Source organism: Diabrotica virgifera, chromosome 8, assembly GCF_917563875.1.
Source record: "Diabrotica virgifera virgifera chromosome 8, PGI_DIABVI_V3a".
Taxonomy (NCBI): domain Eukaryota; kingdom Metazoa; phylum Arthropoda; class Insecta; order Coleoptera; family Chrysomelidae; genus Diabrotica; species Diabrotica virgifera.
The window spans coordinates 27605094-27626832 of NC_065450.1; the positions used below are offsets into that span (position 1 = coordinate 27605094).

General features: G+C 32.6%; 1 protein-coding gene across 2 annotated transcripts in view; it reads left to right on the forward strand.

Annotated features, from left to right (window-relative positions):
• LOC114338442 (1-phosphatidylinositol 4,5-bisphosphate phosphodiesterase classes I and II) overlaps positions 1-21739 on the forward strand; it is a 591824-nt gene that overhangs the window by 339154 nt on the left and 230931 nt on the right. The window lies entirely within an intron of this gene.

Here is a 21739-nt window from a genome sequence, read left to right on the forward strand (position 1 = left end):
TCATCAGATCCTCCTTCATATTTTAAAAAATTACTGTATTGATTACTTTAGAAATTCAAAAATAAACTGAGTACAAAAAAGGGATTAGGTATATAAAAAGTATCAACTCAGATAGCGCAGGTAATAACAACCTGGCTTCGAACGGACCAATAACAGGGAAGCATCCTTTTAGGTGTTGGGGTATTTTATAGAGGTAGTACCTTTTATGAGAACGGCCACATCGAGCGTAATATACGGGAGATGGTTCGAAGTAACTGGTCCTCATAAGACATCCAACTGTCACTTATGGCTCCACGTGCCACACCCTGGGCAACTGCATTGGTCTGTAGGCTAAACTAAGTGAGGGTAACCACCGAGCGATTGCCGGTATAAGCAATCTTCACTTACTAGCCAACAGCTTCGGGTGGATGAGCTAGTAAGTGTTAGGGCACTCTTTTGTCCTGAGACTGAGAAATCAGTCTCGAAGGCGGATGAACCCTACAGAATGGTCAACGGCATAAGGATGCAGAAGGCAACGGGGAACCACTGCATTAAGTACTCATAGAGTACCCCTAGTAGTAATCATCATGGTGGACATGCAAAGGAGAAGTACTGATCATGGACATCGGATACCAAGATCCGGCAGAGGAAGACAAATAGATAAGTACAAGGCTTCCTCGGTCGTAAACCTGCGAAACCCTTGTAATAAGAAAAAGACAACCATAAAAATTGCTACGTGGAATGTGAGGAGCTTATTCTCTTCGGGAAAATTAGATAACGCCGTGTTGGAAATGGATCGTTTGGGTATAGACATATTAGGCATAAGCGATACACAATGGCCAGGAAATGGCAAATGCCCCACAACTAATCATGGTATGTTTTATTATGCCGGAAGTCACACCACAACCCATCGATACGGAGTTGGAGTCATCATCTCAAAAAAATGGAAAGATGCTGTAGCAAATTTTACTCCATTCTCAGAGCGCGTGATGTTAATACAACTGACAGATAAGAAGAACATAATAAACATCATACAAGTGTACGCTCCTACAGCAGACAAAGACGAAGAGGAAATAGAACAATTCTATAATAACTTAGAAGAGGTGATGAGAACAACAAAGAGACAACACATTAACATAGTAATGGGCGATCTGAACGCCAAGGTAGGTCAGGGTAAAGTTGGAGAAAATGTCGGTGAATACGGCTTAGGTAATAGAAATGAAAGGGGTGATCGTTTAGTTCAGTTTTGTCAAAGCGAAGATTTAATAATAACTAATACATTCTTTAAATTACCCCCAAGGAGACTGTATACGTGGACGTCACCTCAACACACACAAGAAAAAGTAATCAGAAACCAAATAGATTACATAATGGTGACAAAAAGATACCGTAATGCCGTGAAATCTACTAAAACTTACCCTGGAACTGATATCGGTTCGGATCATAATCCAGTAGTATCTGTGTTAGAAGCTAGACCAAAGAAAATGAGAAAAACCATCATCCCAACGTTAGACTTAAGTCAGCTTAAAAGTGAACACCGACGACAAACAGTGCGCGAAGAAATCAACACCGACCTCAGTGTAGCAGAAAACCAAATCCGCAGAACAGACAACATAGATGAAAAACTGAAGTATATAAACACTATAATAAGAACTACGGGAAAGAAACACCTAACCAAATCTCCAAAGAAACATAAGGTGTGGATGACACCAGACATACTAGAACTAATGGATGAAAGACGCAAATTGAAGAATAATTCAGAAAAATACAGAGAGGTTGATAAGAACATAAAGCAAATAATAAAGAAGGCCAAAGAATCATGGATTAAAGAACAATGTGTAGAAATGGAAGACTATGAAAGAAAGTATGACACATTCAATATACATAAAAAAGTAAAAGAACTTACAGGAACCCAAAGAAGACATCAAATAAGTTTGCTTAAGGACAAAGACGGAAATATTATTGTAGACTTAACAGAAAAAATTAATAGATGGAGTGAATACATAAGAGAATTGTTTGAGGACAACAGAAATAACATTGACAAGGTAAATGGTGAAACGGGACCTGAAATCCTAAAATGTGAAGTAGAAATGGCACTTATAAATTCCAAAACACGAAAGGCAAATGGACCCGATGAGGTTCCTACTGAATTACTAAAGCTCTTGAATGATGAATCAATAGGTACAATATTGCACTTATTTAACACAGTATACAATACTGGTATTATACCTCAAGAGTGGCTATTGTCTACATTCGTTACACTGCCAAAGAAATCCAATGCAAAAGAATCTTCAGAACATCGAACAATATCTTTAATGAGCCATCTACTAAAGATATTTCTAAAAATCATCCACAACCGAGTTTATCAAAAGTTGGAGTCAGATATTAGTAATACACAGATGGGGTTCAGAAAAGGACTAGGTACTCGAGAAGCTCTCTTCGGTTTGAATGTTCTTACACAAAGATGCCTAGACGTTAATCAAGAAGTGCATGCATGTTTTATCGATTTTGAAAAAGCGTTTGACAGAGTACGCCACGACAGGCTAAGAGACATTCTTGAAAGAAAATACATAGATAATAAAGATCTGCGAATAATTCTCAACTTATATAGGAATCAGAAAGCTAACATCAAAATAGAAAACGAGATATCAAAAGCAATAGAAATACGTAGAGGAGTAAGACAGGGATGCATTTTGTCACCACTGCTATTTAATGTATATAGTGAAAGCATCTGTCAGGAAGCCCTTTTGCAAGCAAATGAAGGAATCGTAATCAATGGAGAGGTTGTAAATAATATTCGATACGCAGACGACACTGTACTAGTTGCAAGAACAGTAGAAGAATTACAACGATTACTTACAAACATAAATATTGCTTGCAACAATTATGGCATAAACATTAATATCAAAAAAACCAAGTATATGGTCTTCAGTAAAATCATGACACAACCAGCACATATTAGTATAAACGGCATTCAAATTGAAAAAGTATCAAGTTATAAATACTTGGGAACTTTAATAAACGAAACTGGAAACCAAAACAATGAAATAAAAAGACGTATCGAAATTGCCAGGGCCACCTTCATAAAGATGAGAAAATTCTTCTGCAACAGAGATATAAGCATCCCTCTACGATTAAGAATGCTAAGTGGCTACGTATTTAACACGCTATTATACGGTGTAGTGGCCTGGACTCTCAAACAGAACAACATAAAAAATATTGAAAGTTTCGAGATGTGGTGCTACCGTCGAATGCTGAAGATAAGTTGGGTTGATAGAATCACAAATCTTGAAGTAATACGAAGGATAGGAAGAGACCCAGAAATTTTATTAACGATAAAATGAAGAAAACTCGAGTATTTGGGTCACCTGATGAGAGGTCATAAATACGCATTACTTCAAAATATAATGCAAGGAAAAATAGAAGGAAAACGGAATCCAGGCCGTAGAAGAATGTCGTGGATGCGGAATTTGAGAGAGTGGTTTGGTTGCACCACTAATGAACTTTTTAGGTCAGCTGTAAACAAAGTCAGGGTAGCCTTGATGATTTCCAACCTCCGATAGGAGTGGCACAAGAAGAAGAAGAAGATCCTTTTAGGGCGCGCAGTAGACATCCATGTAAAACAAACTCATTTTATTTTCAAAAGCATCGATGCAAACCTCCTGGATGGCGGCATCGCGCTAAACCTCCACCGCAACTTACCTGCTCTGTTCTCTTCCACTCACTACAATGTGTTTGTTTTACATGGATATCGACATCGACCGCGACTTTCACCTCTACCTCCACAGCGACCCAGTTGTTCTGTTCTTACCCTCAGTGTTACGTGTCGTCGGTGCTACTATATGGCGTAGAGGGCTGGACACTCAAAACGAGGGGTATAAACAGATTAGAAGCCTTCGAAATGTGGCTTTATCGCCGTATTCTAAAGATACCATGAACGGCGAAAGTCACAAATGTAGATGTCCTTAAAAGAATAAACCAAGAACGCCAACTTTTAGAAACCATCAAGAAAAGGAAAACGGCGCCACGTATCTGGGTCACATCAAGCGAAACGAAAAATACCAGTTCCTTCAACTTATAATCAAGGGGAAAATTGAAGGCAACAGAGGAATAGAACGCAAGAAAATCTCTTGGTTCCGAAACATAAGGAAATGGACAGGGATTAACGACATACAATCTCTGATACACATTTCAAGAAACAGAGGGTTTTTTTTGAAAAATGGCTTTGGCAGAGCCAATTAGCCAGAGAAACAGAGGGTTAATGGAAAATGTAATCGTTAACATTCATTAGTGGATTTGCATCTGAAGAAGAAGAAGATGCTTATAAAATTGTATTTTTTCACCAATTTTTTAGTAATTTAGTACCACCCTAATATTTTTTCACCCCTAAACCACCCTCAGTGGGAGTGATTCAGCTAGCTTAATATTCAAGCTAGCAGAATTTAATTGTTTTTGAAATATCACAGTGTTTTGTTAGGTTTTACCGAATTTATTGCCACCCTTATAATTTTTTACCCCATAACTACCCCTTATGGGGAGTCAACAAATAAGTCTATTAGTTTAAATTTAAGGTGAAAAAATATCTTTTTTACAATTTCACTGTACTCTATTTATAGCTGAAATAAGAAAGTGTTCTGGTAAGTTTTTACTAAACTTTGAACACCTTAATTATTTAATTTATAGAAATGAAATTCTGATCTATAGGAACCTACAAAAATATGAAATAATTTTACCGAATTACACTTGAGCTCCTAAAATTACCGATTTGTATTACCCTCGTGAAAATTTGATATTATTTCCCTCCCCGTAGGGTCGGGAAGTTAAAACTGTCAAATTGTCACTCGGGATACAAATCGGTAATTTTAGAGCTCTTGTGTAATTGTTACAAGTGATAATTTTTCACTCCACCAATCTTATTTGGAAACGTAAATTCGAGCCAGCAGAATTAAAAAAACATTTTTGAATTACCACATTGTTGTGATAGGTTTTTGCGAATTTTTTAGCACCCTTGTGATTTTTCACCCCTCAATTACCCCTTGTAAGGAGTCACTAATTCTGTTAGTTTAAATTTAAGGTGAAAAATATTTTCTTTACAATTTCACTGTACTCTACTTCCGACTTAAATAAGAAAGTGATTTATTAGAAATTTTTTTGTAGAATGAACAATTTTCTGAGAAACAACGCTTGGAGTGACCTGCAATTTTGAATATTAGTTACGAAAAAAAATCAATTTTTTTATAAAATTTGTATTAACTCGACGGTAAAAATTCGATATCTTTTGATCCGAGAGTTCTATTGACAAAATCAAAATGTGATTTAAATGTGTGGGGTGCAGCTTTCGTATGCAAGTTTTGAATTTTGCCGTAAATGACGTCAATTTCTATAAAGCCGTTAAATAAACGTTGTGCAACTTTTTTGGAATTCCCATGAGATCAATAAAATTTATCACCTCCACTGACCTGCTGAATTGTGAAATTGTCATTATTAGAGCCTAATTTTTAAAACCTGTAGCATGCAATTTTTATTTTGAGTTTTGGCCCAAATATGAGGTATTTGAAATATGCTTAACCCGGAAAGAGTCGCGCTCTTTTCTGTCAAGTCTTTGATCGCGCATTAGATTTTGTCTAAAAATACGAATTTAGACTCGAATTTACAACAAATATTTATGTTATAGTATTTGTATTTACTTGTAATGCTAGAAATATTATTTCTAACAATTAGTAAAGCTATTTTTTTCTCACGAAAGCCACAAATTCCAAAAAAGGAGAAGAAGAAAAAAAACCTACGCATTACTACGCCCATCCTCGAGGCACTTACGAGTGGAAAGTTATGTTGCAAAATTTTTCATCAAGTTATCACGAAAAAGGATAAAATGATTTTTTCTAACGGCGCGCTGCTCGAGGGTTACAATCGCCGAATTTCACATTACAAAAAAATGATCTAAATCGTTTAAAACTGCTTGTTTTCGGTTGCACAAGTACGTTTTTCAAAATTGCACAACTTAAGATACAAATTCAACGCAATGCCTTATTTGTGGAAGAATTTACCGTGACGTAAGATCATTTTTTGTAATGTGACAGTTTAAGTTTAAGTTCATTGTTTTTTAGGCTCTCATATTTCAAATGGCTCTTATATACTGGATTAACCCTTAAACGCCCAACTTTTTTTAGGTTTCATGTACGACCAAGGGTGGGTAAAAAATGTCCACCTCGAAAATAGCTAATATATTTATTGAGAGTTGTTGGAAATGGATTAAACTTAAGAATCTTATGCTTAATAAACACAGCATCTTCTAAAATATTAATATAAACAATTTACAAACCTTACAACGAAATTACAATGTACATCAAAATTAACATACCAGTAAAAGCCTTTAATTCAGATTTGTCGATTTTCTCCACATTCTTCCTTTCAGCCTCTTCATTGGCGGATAATTATGTGGATTATGTTATATGGATTATCTTCATACCAACGAGAAATTAAATAGAAACCTTTAATAACAAGTTTTACTAAGTGTGTACTTTTTATGCCCACCCATATTTAACTTTTATTTTCAAAAATATCGGTAGAACCAATTTAACATTCGATAAAAGTCTTTTTAACAATAAATAATTTTTAGAAAATTTTTAAACACGCAATAAATATATTACAAGGGAATACGCATTAGGTGGACAAGGGTTAATATATCTGAAAAGCAAGACTTTTAAACCATTTTTGTGCTTTAAGAGCATACAGTAGCGCGTCAACAATAATATAACTTCGGGAGATAGTATCCTACCTTTTTTCGTAAGGTCTGCGAAACTTTGGCAACAGTGGCATTCTTTGACATTATCTAAGATCAATCTTTTGACAATTACACTGCTCATAGTCGCGCTAAATGGAAGTAATAGAAAACAATTTTATTACTAAATAAATATTTATAAAAATAAACCAAAATCGGTGAAAATTTTATGTTAACATAGGTATTTGCACGAAATAATAATATTAAGTAATCATTTGGTTGTGAAGCGAAACAAGAGCCGTCTTATTTTATGTAGTTCATATAGCGCCAAAGTCACTCACAAAAATTTTACGTAAAGTATACTTACCTACCTACATATAACTAAAACTTACAATTAATAATAATCTATTTTTTTAAATAGGCCAATAACTTACTTCTATTACACACAAAAATATAATAAATTAACTATAAATAAACACTACTTTCCTATGAAACAACAATAACGAATTCTTAAAATACATAATACATTCCTGCACTGAACAGATATCGATAAAGATATCAGAACAGATAAGAGAAAATCTGACGCAGGTTTGTCAAAATGACAGTGACAATTTCTCTATGGTGCCTAATTAGTTATTAGTTATATGTTCGATTTCTTGCTAGAAATAAAAAAATTTAGTAGGTCCAAAATGACACAAAATCTAGGCATGGGATAAAAAAGTTTATTTGAAGAAAGTGTATTTTTTTGTTCTTCTTAATGGCGGTACAGGCTCGTTTTTTTAATATTGTATTTAATTACAGAGTAATTTCCACATACTAATATATTTCTCAAATTGGGCTCTGTACCGCCATTCTTTCTTATATTACGAATATGTGTGCCAAACATCTCAACAAAATATTCAAAATTACAGCCGCAATCTTGGAGCGCGTTTGTTGCTACCGGTTGATCGCTACTGTTGTAGCCTCTTAAGTAGATATTCATACAGAAACTTTATCAGTTACTAAAAAATCTATAGAAAAAATTAGAGTAGCTTAGCAGGGTACGGAGCGGTTGATGTTGGGATTAACGTTAAGTGATAGAGATCCAGATATAATTATAAAAGCCAGACTAGGAATTACAGATGGTAAGGATAGTACATATAAAGTGGAACTGGGTCGGAAAGGTGGCGAGAATGAATGACGCTAGGTGGACTAAACGCATAACGTAGTAGCGTCCTAGGTTTTAGCGTCCTAGGTTTTAGAGATAGGGGAAGATATCCGACACGGTTGATGGATAATATAAAGAGGGTTAGAACCAACTGGATTTAAAGGGCACAGGATCGGGAGCAGACGACAAAACGATATTTATTCTAGAAGTTTCTCACTACTGGATTTAAATGTAATTATAGACAAGGTTAATAATTATTTGGCCTCAACATATACAGGGTGTTTTATTAATAATTGGAAATATTTTAACTGTAAATTCTTGGGCTTAATATATTAAGATTTAACCCAAATCACTTAAATAAAATGTGCTCCTTACTGAATTACAGAGTGTCTTATTTAAAAATTGAATACCTATTTGTATCCAGTACTTAAAAACCGTTTAACATAACCTTGTCATACTTGGCAGCAAGTGTAGGTAGGTACTGTAAGTACGTGTACACCCTACTAAATTATGTTAAACAAGTGTTTCTGGCTACTACCAGAGGCGTACGACGGAGGAAAGTCGTTGGTTGACCCTTTCCAAATTCTACCTCACTAGCGGAATTACTATTTTAGTGCAATTTTTGGATTCTAGAATACTTCGTTTGTAAATAAGCTACTCTTCATTCGTAACGATAAAGTAATTAGTTTTCGAGATATTTGTTGCCCCTTCGTCTTTACCTTCAAATATCTCTAAAACTAATAATTTTATCGTTACGAATGAAGAGTATATTATTTACATAGAAAGTATTGGAGAATTCAAAAATTATGCTAAAATAGCAGTTCCGTCAGTGGTGTAGAATTTTGGAAGGGTCAAAGATTCACTATCCCGTGTCGTACGCTATGGTAGTAGCCAGAAACGATTATAATCTTTTAATTGGATCAATTTAAACAGTAAAATAGAATGTGTGTGTACTTTGTACGCACGTAAGAAGTTATACTTCTATTATATAATTTTAACGAAGTAATTGTATTCTATTTAAATATTAAACTAACTTTCTTATCTACCACTTTCAAAAAATGTTTATTAAAACAACTAAAAAAAAATGAATCGTAGAGGATTGGAACCCGGGACGTTTCGAACTCTGACCGAACGCTCAACAACTAGACCACCGAGGTCATGTGATTGACAGGTACGTTTCGGATATAATTATGAGTGCAGCTGATCTCACTACTACCAACTTTGTTAAGTTTCGAAACAGTAATTTCACTTTTATTTAATAATGGTACGGTAAACAATCGTCATTTTTTAATATGTTATTCCTTACAAAAATACCTTTAATTTAAGCACAAATAATTAAAAATCGTAAATTTGGGTCAAAAGTTATTAACTTTTTAAGAATTCCTATAAGAGCCCATGTTAAAACTTAACTTTGACCCTTAATAGTAATTAAACGGCACGGTAAAACATTTTTTAAAAAATCAAGTCTTAGTTTTTTGAAGTAAACTATAACATACTAAAATTTCATGCAAATCCTTAATTCTTTGCCGAAGGTGTAGAACGTCATTAAACTTGTGATATTTTGAAAATTGATCAAATTATTTTAATTTTGAATTGAAATGATTTAAGTGCACTTTACATCAACAATAAATTGAACAAGAAATTGACAAAGTTATTCAAGGCCAAATTTGACGAGTACAAAATGTATGGTTTGTAAAAGAAAATGAAGGAATTTGATGAAATAGAACAATTGGATATGTTTTATTTTGTCAAATTTCTTTATTTTCTTTTTATTCACGGCAAAATTGGATGTAGAATTGTGTTTTGTATAAGCCAAATTTGACCTTGAATAACTTGTTGTCAATTTCTTGTTCAATTATTGTTGATGTAAAGTGGACTTTAGAATTGAAAAAAAATACAACAAAACATATAGTAAGAAAACAATATATTAGGTGAATATTGATGGTAATCAAATTATATAAATAAAAGTATTACACTATTATATACTATGTATTTTGGCAGATCAAACAGGTAGGTTTATACCCATGATACATTAACAATTATTACGTACCTGTTGCTTTTAAAAACTATTTAAAAGTCACTACAATATTATAAACTGTTTTGTTTCTGTCCTCACAACAATAAAACTAATATATTATACATTTGTTTACCTTTACCTTTTCCTCCAAACCACAGCTGTCCTACAGCTGCCATATTGGATAATTTTTGACATGTCATTTGAACATCCAATCAGAACAAAGTTATAATGCGCGGATGCGCCTGGTTTTAACATATAAAAATTCACCCTCATCGCGCGTAAAGAAGTATAACTTCAAAAATTAAAAGTTTTCCTGCTCACCTAACGTAAAGTACTGGCTTCGGTAAATTACAGGGTTGCCGGTGATACAGTTAAACTTTATCGCTTTATCTATCGTATTTATGTCTTTTAAGAACAGTGTGTATTGTAATAACATTTAAAAATGAGATTTGTTGATAATCCCGTATTAATATGTATTTATGTAAATCATAAAATAAAAATATTTCTATAAAAAGACACATTTTAATTATTCTGTTTTTAATTCCCTAATTTCAATTTAATCGAATTAAATTTAAACACAGTAAAATATTTCTAATTACTACGAAATCAAATTATTCCTACACTTCAATATCTTCAAATTACCTTAAACGAAATTTGAATTCAACAAAACGGCTGTCTTTGACATATTGCAAAAGCCATTAGAGACTATTTAACTTTAATTTGTCCTGAACTTGTCATTAGTACACAAGGTACAATAAAATGGTCCTCTCGGTGACCTGACTTAGTTCCCCTAGATATTTATTCTTGGGGATGCTAAAGACCAATTTATACTGTACAAGCATGAATCCGAGCCGCCAGCTTGGAGCACTGAGACAAAAGATAATCGAACGAACTTAGCCAAAACATATCGGCAAATGAACTCAATGCCACGAGAACGGCCTTATATCATAGATTTGGTTTCTGTTTGGCACAATATGGTGGTTTGAACATTTAATTCACTAAGAATTTTATTTGGTTTAGAATTTCTAATAATTGTCTTTATTATTCTAAATGGAAAATAAGCCACAATTTAACTTAAAAAATGCTTTTATTAACGTATTAAATTTTAATAAATTAAACAAATAGTTGTTCCTTCTGAAACAATTTTTCTAATAATTTAATTTAATCTGACATATTTATATCGGCAATTCAGACATATATTATATAGCGTGAGGTAGATAACTGGCCTATTAGAAATATCTCGAGAACTAAAGGCAACAGAATCATGAAAATTGGAATAAAGAGGTTTTGAAGGATGATCCATTAAATGAAAATATTTTCATCTCTTTGCAACTTCCGGTTATACCGGAAGCTTATAACTTCGTTTTTTTTAAATGGGACACCCTGTATATTTTTACATTTTTGGATTCTCTTCGATGTCTTCTTTCTTAGAATATAAGGTTTTCTAATATTATACAGGGTATTTTAGAAGATAATTACGTTTTTTTATAATTTCGTAGCATTCACACCCTGTAGAATTGTAGTAGTTTGACATCTAAAACTCTACTTACGTTCAAATGATTCTTAATATACTCTACTATTGTTAAGAATCTTAGTATAGCTAAATTTTTAATTTTAGTATACAGGGTTGGTCGAAACTCGGAATGAGTATTTTCTGAGTTTTCTTAAATGGAACAACCTGTATTTTTGTATTGTAGTGAAATGATATTTTATAGTACTTTTTTATTTCTTAAGCATTCCCTATACCTAACTGCTTTAATTTGTGAGTTATTGGTGATTCAACGTAAACATTAATTGCAAAAAAATACGTAAAATTTTATTAGGTTGGCCGTGAAAATACTCAATCCCAAATAATTTTTCAGAAATAAATACATATTAATCCAGACTGGTCCTTAAAATTACCAATAATGATTTAGCTATCGAAATACCTACTTAGTTAAGATTGTTGGTGCGATTAACAATTAAGCACAAATTAAAGCAGTTAGGTATAGGGAATGCTTAAGAAATAAAAAGTACTATAAAATATCATTTCATTACAATACTAAAATACAGGGTGTTCCATTTAAGAAAACTCAGAAAATACTCATTCCGAGTTTCGACCAACCCTGTATACTAAAATTAAAAATTTAGCTATACTAATGATTCTTAAAAATACAGTCGAACCCGCTTATTGGAATAGCCTTTGTGTCAAGCAAAAGTATTCCTATAACCGGGATATTCTAATAACCGATCATTGGTTGCTACCATAAATGTTTCGTGACCTCAAATTTCTATTCCTTAAACCGGAATATTCCTTTAAGAGGTATTCTAATCAGCGGGTTCGACTGTAGTAGAGTATATTAAAAATCATTTGAACGTAAGTTCGACTGTAGTAGAGTATATTAAAAATCATTTGAACGTAAGTAGAGTTTTAGATGTCAAACTACTACAATTCTACAGGGTGTTAATTTTGCTACGAAATTAATAAAAAAACGTAATTATCTTTTAAAATACCCTGTATAATATTACAAAACCTCATATTTTAAGAAAGAAGACGAAAGAGAATCCAAAAATGTAAAAATATACAGGGTGTCCAATTTAAAAAAACGAAGTTATAAGCAACTTCCGGTATAACCGGAAGTTATATTTATGAGTTGCGTTCCTGGGACGACTTTATTGAAAGATAGTTCATTCGATTACATGAAATCAACTTTAACTCAAGAATATACGTCACAAAAAAATCATAGCATGTTATCTGTCTTTAAAAAGACAACCACATGCAAGGGTGACAGTAAAATTCTCGCGTTAGTGATTCAATAGTAAATCACGAGGAAAAACCAGGAAATAACCTTGTGATACTATACTAGAATAATAAATTATATAAATGCCACAAAGAAATAGCTTCAGAACAACATTCTAATTGTCTGGATTTTTTTAATTAAGCAGTAGGTAGTGTTAAAATTATTTTTTATTTTATTTCGTTTTTAAAAAATTAATTTTATTTTACACCTACTACTTCCAAAAAATTTAAAGATCTGGTTTCAAAAATATTATTTGAAAAGTAGGAAATATTATCCTATTTTTAATTAAAAGGCGTAATTTTTCCCCATTTTAATCTTAATTCAGTACATCCTCCCGTGAATGATTAATAGTCCAGAAAGCCACTGCGCATCCGCTAGGAAAAATATTCTAATTCGGATTTTTTGCACAATTTTACTCAGAAAGGACTCCTTTTAACAAATTTGCATGTTGCCAGGACCAAAAGGTGGTCAAAAATTTTTTAAACGTTTTTTTTGTTTTTTTCCTAAAATTATTTTTTTTGCATAAAAAAAAGTTTTTTTGGGTTTTTGGATCATTCCAAACAGAAAAGGTCTTTAGTGACTTTTCTCTAAAAATGATAGTTTTTGACATATAAGCGATTAAAAATTGAAAAATTGCGAAATCGGCCATTTTAACCCATAAAAACTATGTGAAAAACTTAAAATTTGAATGTTGCCAAGTTAGGTAGATATTCTTTAAACATCATCATCATCATCATCATCAATGGTGCTACAGCCCTATGAAAGAGCCTCGACCTTCCCAAGTCTATTACGCCAGTCAGTCCTATCCATTGCCAACCGTTGCCAGTTTGCTGCGCCTATTTTTCTCCCATCCTCATCTACACCATCTTTCCATCTAAGTTTTGGCCTACCCCTATTTCTACTTCCCACAGGTTTTGACATAAGGATTCTTCTAGGAGGGTTGTTATGCTGTGATCTTGCTAGATGTCCTGCATATCTTAGTCGTCTTATTCTTATAAGAGTTACTACGTCTTTTCCACCAAATATATGTTTATATCTGTGGTATACCTCGTAGTTGTACCTCCTCCTCCAAATACCATTTTCACAGATGCCACCGAATATGCCTCTCAGGATCCTTCGTTCAAATATACGCAGAAGGTTTTGATCTGCCTTGGAGATGGTCCATGTCTCCGATCCATATGTCAACACTGGTTGTATAAGGGTTTTGTATATGGTTATTTTTATTTTTTGGCTTAAGTTTCTGCTTCTCATATGTCTACTCAGTCCAAAATAGCATTTGTTCGCTAGGATTATCCTTCGCTTGATTTCTTCTGTCATGACGTTTTCCTTGGTGATCAGGGAGCCTAAGTATGTGAATTTGTCCACCACTTCAAAGGTAGAGTTATCAACAGAGAATTGGTGACCGATGTTTCTGGCTCTATTGTTGGGTGTTGATGCCACCATCTTAGTTTTCTCCTCGTTTACTGTCAGGCCCATATTTTTTGAGGCATTTGAGAAGGTGGTATACATTTCTTCTAGTTTGCGTGTTGTGCGGGCAACTAGGTCCACGTCATCGGCATATGCCAAAATTTGTGATGATATATTAAAAATATTTCCTCTGTTGTCTATTCGGGCATCTCTGACCGCCTTTTCCAGAGCTATGTTGAAGAGGAGACACGCCAGCGCATCTCCCTGTCGCAGCCCAATATTCGTTTCAAACGCCTGTGATTGTTCGCCCTGTATTTCGACTTTGCAAACGACTTTACGCATTGTAGCCTTAACCAATCTTATCAGTTTGTCAGGGATGTCAGATTCTTTAAACATCTATTCATGAAATTCCGAAGAGTTTTTTGCAAGACAATATTCAAAACTCCTTTGTTTTTTAATCGATATTCAAGCGTGCGCGACACTATTTTCCACCGACAGTATGGTGCAAATGAAAGGAATAAATTCGTTATTTCGTAAACCGGCGACTTTACGTTACGATATTATGGCATATATTGTACCTATACTAGTGACGTCATCCATCTGGGCGTGATGACGTAATCGATGATTTTTTGAAATGAGAATAGGGGTCGTGTTCTAGCTCATTTGAAAGGTTCTTCAATTCTCTATTCAGTAATATAAACATTTATGTAATTATTTATTCAGGGTGTCCTTCTACTTCTGTTTTTGTCAAATAATTTAATTTAATAAAAATTTTTTGGACACCCTGTATAAATAATTATGTAAATGTTTACATTACTGAATAGAGAATTGAAGTACCTTTAAAATCAGCTACCACACGACCCCTATTCTCATTTAAAAAAAATATCGATTACGTCATCACGCCCAGACGGATGACGTCACTAGTATACCATACATGCCACAATATCATAACTTTAAAATAAAAATCGACCTGTTTCGGTTTTTTTTCTTAAAGTAGCCGGTTTACGAAATAACGAATTTATTCCTTTCATTTGCACAGTACTGTATACATATGCAACGGTGGAAAATTGTGTCGCGCACGCGTGATTAGAAATTTAAAAACAAAGGAGTTTTGAATATTATATTGCAAAAAACTCTTCGGGATTTCATCAACCGATGTTTAAAGAATATCTACCTACCTTGGCAACATTTAAATTTTCAGTTTTTCACATAGTTTTTGAGGGTTAAAAATGGCCGATTTCGCAATATTTTTTAATTTTTAATCGCTTATATGTCAAAAACTATCATTTTTAGAGAAAAGTCACTAAAGACCTTTTCTGTTTGGAATGATCCAAAAAACCTAAAAAAACTTTGTTCCATGCAAAAAAAATAATTTTAAGAAAAAAACAAAAAAAAACGTTTAAAAAATTTTTGACCACCTTTTGGTCCTGGCAACATGCAAATTTGTTAAAAGGAGTCCTTTTTGAGTAAGATTCTGCAAAAAATCCGAATTAGAATATTTTTCCTAGCGGATGCGCAGTGGCTTTCTGGACTATAAGTAATATTGAATTAAAATTGAGTTTTATAGTTCAGAGAAATAAGGGAAAAAATATCATGTTGGTGACACAACCCCCTCCAGGCCGAAACTAAATTTTTTGAGTAGTATGGACATCTATATTAATAACCTATATGTTTCCTGCAGCCGATACAGCAGCTATACAGCAGACTGCAGCTATAAACAAATAAAGATAAAAAAAACGGTAAATTTTCGCTTTTTTCGTCTATTACCAAAAAGTTAAGCTATTTCAACAAAATTGAGAGTAAGAAACCAATAAATCGTCTAAAATTCTTCAATATAGCGTTCGCTGAATAGGTCTATCCTTATCGGTTGCTTAGAACATTGCAAACTAAATAATAAATTTTGAGTTTTTATAAATAGTCATAACTTATGTAAAATTAACTTAGAACCTTCTTATTAAACGGAACGCTGAGACTTCTGGTGCTTAAATCATACCCTAAACTTCGAAGCAATTGGTCAAATAGTTTAAAAGTTATTTAATTTGTTTATCCCAAATTAATTTTTTGCAACACTATAAGTCAGAAAATAATGAAGTTACAGTAATACTTTGGATAGTTTATGAAAGAAGAAGATTTACACTATCAATTTATTAAAAAAAAAATGACAAAAAATAATTCAAAATATTGCAAAATTCTTTTGCAAGAACATTTGAATTAAAAAAACGGGGGGCTAACTTCGTCCATGATTGTCCTAGGACAATTGTTTTTCTTTCTAATTGTGTATAAAAATTCAGTCTTTCTAAATATGAAATAGCTATTTGTATAACAAGGGAGGAAAGTGTAACTTTTCCTCCCGAGAATGAAGTTTACTGCCCGACGCGTAGCGGAGGGCAGTAATCATTCAAGGGAGGAAAAGGCACTTTACTCCCATGTTATACATATGGTTTTTCCACCTTCCTCAAATAACAAGTAATTTTTTCATTTTTACTTAATTTATTTATGTAACTAACCAACAAAATTTATTAGAACTAAAACAACAAGTAGGTACAATGTAACTGTCAACTGTCAAATATAAGTCAAATTATTAATGTAAACATTGTTAAATCAAAATAACAATTTACTGTTTTTTACCATTCTGCAAAATAGAGGGTGTTTTATAAATAAACGTTAAAATGTATAGATACTTCGTAATAGAAAATAGATATTATACAGGGCGTCAATAAGTTATATTTCATGAATGAAATACTATGACGTCACTTTTACTTTTCCTCCCTAGGGAGGAAAAATATTTTCCTCCCTAGGGAGGAAAAGTACAACTTTGCTCCCTACAATCAGGTCCGGAAAAGTATACTTTCGGTAGAGGTAGGTGGAAAAATAATTTTTCTACGGGTAACGGTTAAAAAGTTATTCTAATTTTATAAGTAAGCAAAAAATCGACATGTTTTTGCAAAATAATTTTACACTGTTTTCGTATTTTTTTTTAATTAAGGTAATGGTATGAATGTTCATCTTTTATAAACTGTCCGAAGTATTACTGTAACCTCATAATTTTCTGACTTATAGTGTTGCAAAAAAAATGAATTTGGGATAAACAAATTAAATAACTTTTAACCTATTTGACCAATTGCTTTAAAATTTAAAATATAATTTAAGCACAAGATGTCTCAGCATTCCGTGTAACAAGAAGGGTTCTAACTTAATTTTTACATAAGTTATGAACATTTATAAAATCTCAAAATTTATGACTTATTTTGCAATTTTCTAAGCAACAAATAAGGATAGACATATTCAGCGAACGCCATATTGAAGTTTTTTATATGATTTATGAGTTTATTTTTCTCAAATTTGTTTAGAATGCTCCACTTTTTAGTAATAAACGAAAAAAAAGCGAAAATTTACCGTTTTTTGATCTTCATTTGTTTATAACTATGATGTATATCATCAAAATCGGCTGCAGGAAACATATAGGTTATTAATATAGACGGCCATACTACTCAAAAAATGTTTCGGCCTGGAGGGGGATGTGTCACGAGAAAAATCTTATTTCTCTGGACTATTGGTCATAGAGCTTAAACTGTGACAGAACTGTAAGACCTACATATATGAAGGCCCGGCGACGGCGACGATGCCATTTAATATTTTTCTGAAGCTTTTTTCTTGTGGCATCTTAATGCAATTTGCTATTTTGATTGATAATAGGCCACAATTTGACTCCAAAATACGAAAAATTTATAAGATGTATTACTTTGCGGTGTAAGAGCTAATTCTTCTTTTTCTTTTTACATAATAATGAGGCTTCCGTGATGTCAGACATCAAGAAATATGGTATAAATCTATTTACAATACAAAAGATTAGTGCATTAGAAAGCAAAGTTAGAACTGAATCTGATAAATCTTAATTAACGAACAACGACCACATTCGTTAAGAGAAAATCAACGATTTGAGTTGCGTGATTCATAAAAAGCTTTTATGTGCAAGCTAAATATAAATCTTTGTGTTCTATGTACATTACGTTACCCACTTTATTAGACGTTTACTCGTTTTATATTGTCTTTAGTCATAAACCGGGGTGCGTCTACCATTATCTAAAAGCTTTTACTGCTAGCTGGCGCACATGGTTCCTATACTCTAGTAAAAATGTGGTTTTACACACACAGTGGTATATTTTACGATTTGGACATTATTCGCTTTACAGTACGATCTTAGAATATCATTAATATAAAAACAATACATAAATTTAGTAAAGAAAAAACAGGGTAATATAATCGGACGAAAACAAAAAGAGGCATTATCAGAAACTACAACATTCAGCCCTGTGATGGATGACCGAAGTTATCTTTAACGTTTAAGTTAATGTTAAAATAAGTAACTCTCAGGGATAACGATGCCCATAACTATTTAGGTAAAATTCGGTGTGATGTATCCGTCGCAGTTATGAGATAGTTATTTCTTCAACGCTATATCAGACATAACATTTGAGGAACAAAGATTGAAGTAACAAAGAGAACCTTATGTAGAAATAGTACAAGTTGGAGTGAGTGCGAGAGATTGTTCGGAACATGCTACAGGATGGGTAGATGACCTTAAAAGTAAATACCCGTCGTCGGCCACCGTCGATCGGTGCCGCCGATGACCGAACAGCCAACAGCTGTTCAAGTTCGGTGGTGTTTAAAACGGTAGATAGAAACAGGGTTGCCAGATTGGTGTATTTTCCCACAATTTTGGGGTAATTTGAAAGCGTCTACGGAAATTTTTTTAAGCAGAAATTGTGGTGGGATTTTTTAGGAGCGGAAAATTATGGAGGATTTTAATGGGTCATGGTAAATTAAATTTGCGACTGTACATAGAACTGTATATTATACTCCCATGAATTATTTCCAGGGCTCTCGTTAACAATAAGTAGTATAATTTTGGTTTACTGTTCTCTTCATTTGGTTACTAATTTATTAAAATGCGGCAAAAATTTAAATTTGGGGTATTTGAGCTTCAATTTGAGGGAATTTCAGTTTATAAGTTGGGGATTTATAAAATATCATCTGGCAACTCTGTACAGAAAGCTCAGTAGGTACTTAAAATAAAATTTCAACTTATATATCTCGATTTGATTTTTGTATAATTTTTAAAATTGTATTACCCTTCTATTCTTAATTATTAAATTAGTAGCTTCTAAATTCACTTTATTTCTGTCTAAAAACAAGTCAAAAGATGAACCTAACCTTACGTAACTACAGAGTTATCTCATAACTTGAGGTTTAACATCTCGTTATAAAATGACAGTTGATATATCAGATAACTCAAGAACTGTCAAGAAATAACGCAAGTAGTTAAGTTAAATATGATACATCACACCAATTCGAGGATTATAACTTAACTACAGGATAGCTTTACGTTAAAGATAACTTCGGTCATCCATCACATGGCTGATTATTATCAGAAAAACACAGCGACTGATCAAATTATTTTGATTAAAGGGGGACACGTTTTTCGGTATTTCGATTATTTTGCTTTGACCCCTAAGAATCACTCCAATTTTTTTTTATGTAAATGGGAGTCTAATAAGGAGGACACAATAGGAAAGATAAAGAATGGAAAAGCTCCTGGGAGTGATGAAGTTAGTCCAGAGATGTTGAAAATGTTGTATGAGAGAAGAGGCAAAGAAAACTTCATTCTAAAATAGAAGAAAAAAATATTGCCTAGGGAATTATCAAATTCAATAATTGTACCAGTACATAAAAAGGAAAACACAAGAGACTGCCACAACTATAAGAGGCCTATCCCTATTATGTGTTGCAGCAAAACTTCTAAATCACAATAGAAAGAAAAATCAGGATAGAAATAGACTAATAATTAGAAGACCTACAAAGCAGATTCAAAAAAGGACATAATACACAAGACCATATCTTCACAATGTAACAGATAATAGAGAAGCCTTAGAAAAATAAGGAAGTATACGTAAGTTTTATAGATATGAAAACATTTGATTTAGTCGAAACGGAAACTATGTAAGAAAGTCTGAAAAAGAAACAAGTAAACGAAGAGCTGATAGATGATAGATGCAACAAAAAGTATAGACCACAATTTTACCTAAAAATGGTTTTATTAACGTTTCGACGCCCAAGTCGGGTGTCGTTGTCAAAATAAAAAATAATACTAAATAAACAAAAATGTTGTTGCTTAGTAAAAAATTCTTCTAATAATTTATTTAATCTGACTCATTTATATCGGCAATTCAGACACATATTATACATTTTAAAGTAGACGACTTTACTAATAGACATTTAAACGCAACGGAAAATTTGGTATTGTCAAAAGGTTTAAACTATGCTGTCACTCATCCATCTATTCAAAAATTAGACATAATTAGCGCAGTGGAAAAAATATCCCAGTGTTTACCAACTCATGAAAAAGAACAATATAGGGTACTATGCAAACTTGAATTGGAAAAATCTAATAAAATTGAACAGAACATCAGCAAAGAGGAAATGAAAGCTTTAAAAACTTTAAAAAATGATGACTCCATAACAATCCTACCAGCGGATAAAGGAAATGCAACTGTAATAATGGATAAAGTACAATATGAGGACAAAATTACAGATCTAATTACAAATGGACTTTATACCAAATTAACGAAGGATCCAACGAAGACACTGGAAAATAAAATCTATAGAACTTTATTCAAATTTAAAAATGACCTAACGTACTATCAAAGAAAATTAATGACACCTCATTACAGTAAGACACCACATTTTTATGGAGTACCGAAAATTCACAAAGCAAATATTCCACTTAGACCTATTTGTAGTACCATTAATTCTCCTTGTAGTGAACTATCAAAATTTTTATTAAATATTATAAAACCATTTGCAAATAATAATGACACATTTATAAAAAATACACAACATTTTTTAAACAAATTATCAAATATTGAATTTAATCCAAATAATATTTTATTAAGTTTTGACATAAATAGTTTATTTACAAATGTGCCATGAGATAAAACTTTAAACATAATCAAAACGAAATTAGAAAATGATAATACATTAACAACTAGGACAAGACTAAATGTATCAGCTATAATGGAGTTATTGACATTATGTACTAATAATACCTATTTTCAACTAAATAATGAATTCTATAAACAAAATTTTGGTCTCGCAATGGGCTCTTCTTTATCTCCATTATTGGCTAATATATTTATGGAGGATTTCGAAACTAATATCATTTCTAAACAAAATTTAAAACCCACAGTATGGTGGAGATATGTAGATGATGTGTTTTCCATATGCCCTCATAGATCGGAATTATTGGATACGTTCCTGAATATTATAAACGATCAAGAAGAGACAGTAAAGTTTACAATGGAAAAGGAATACAATAACACCCTACCTTTCCTCGATGTTTTGGTCTCAAAGAAGGATACTGGATATGAGACTCAAGTGTATAGAAAACCAACACACACCAACAGATATCTCAATTACAAATCAAATCATAACATCAACGTTAAAAAAGGAATCACTAAATCCTTATATGATAGAGCCAAAATTACTTGTTCTAACGAAAATTCATTTTTAGAAGAAAAACAATTGTTAACATCTGTTTTATTAAAAAATGATTATCCCATATCGTTTATAAATAAGGAATTGTCAAGATTGGATCGAATGGAACAGAACAACTTAGAACGGGATCCTAC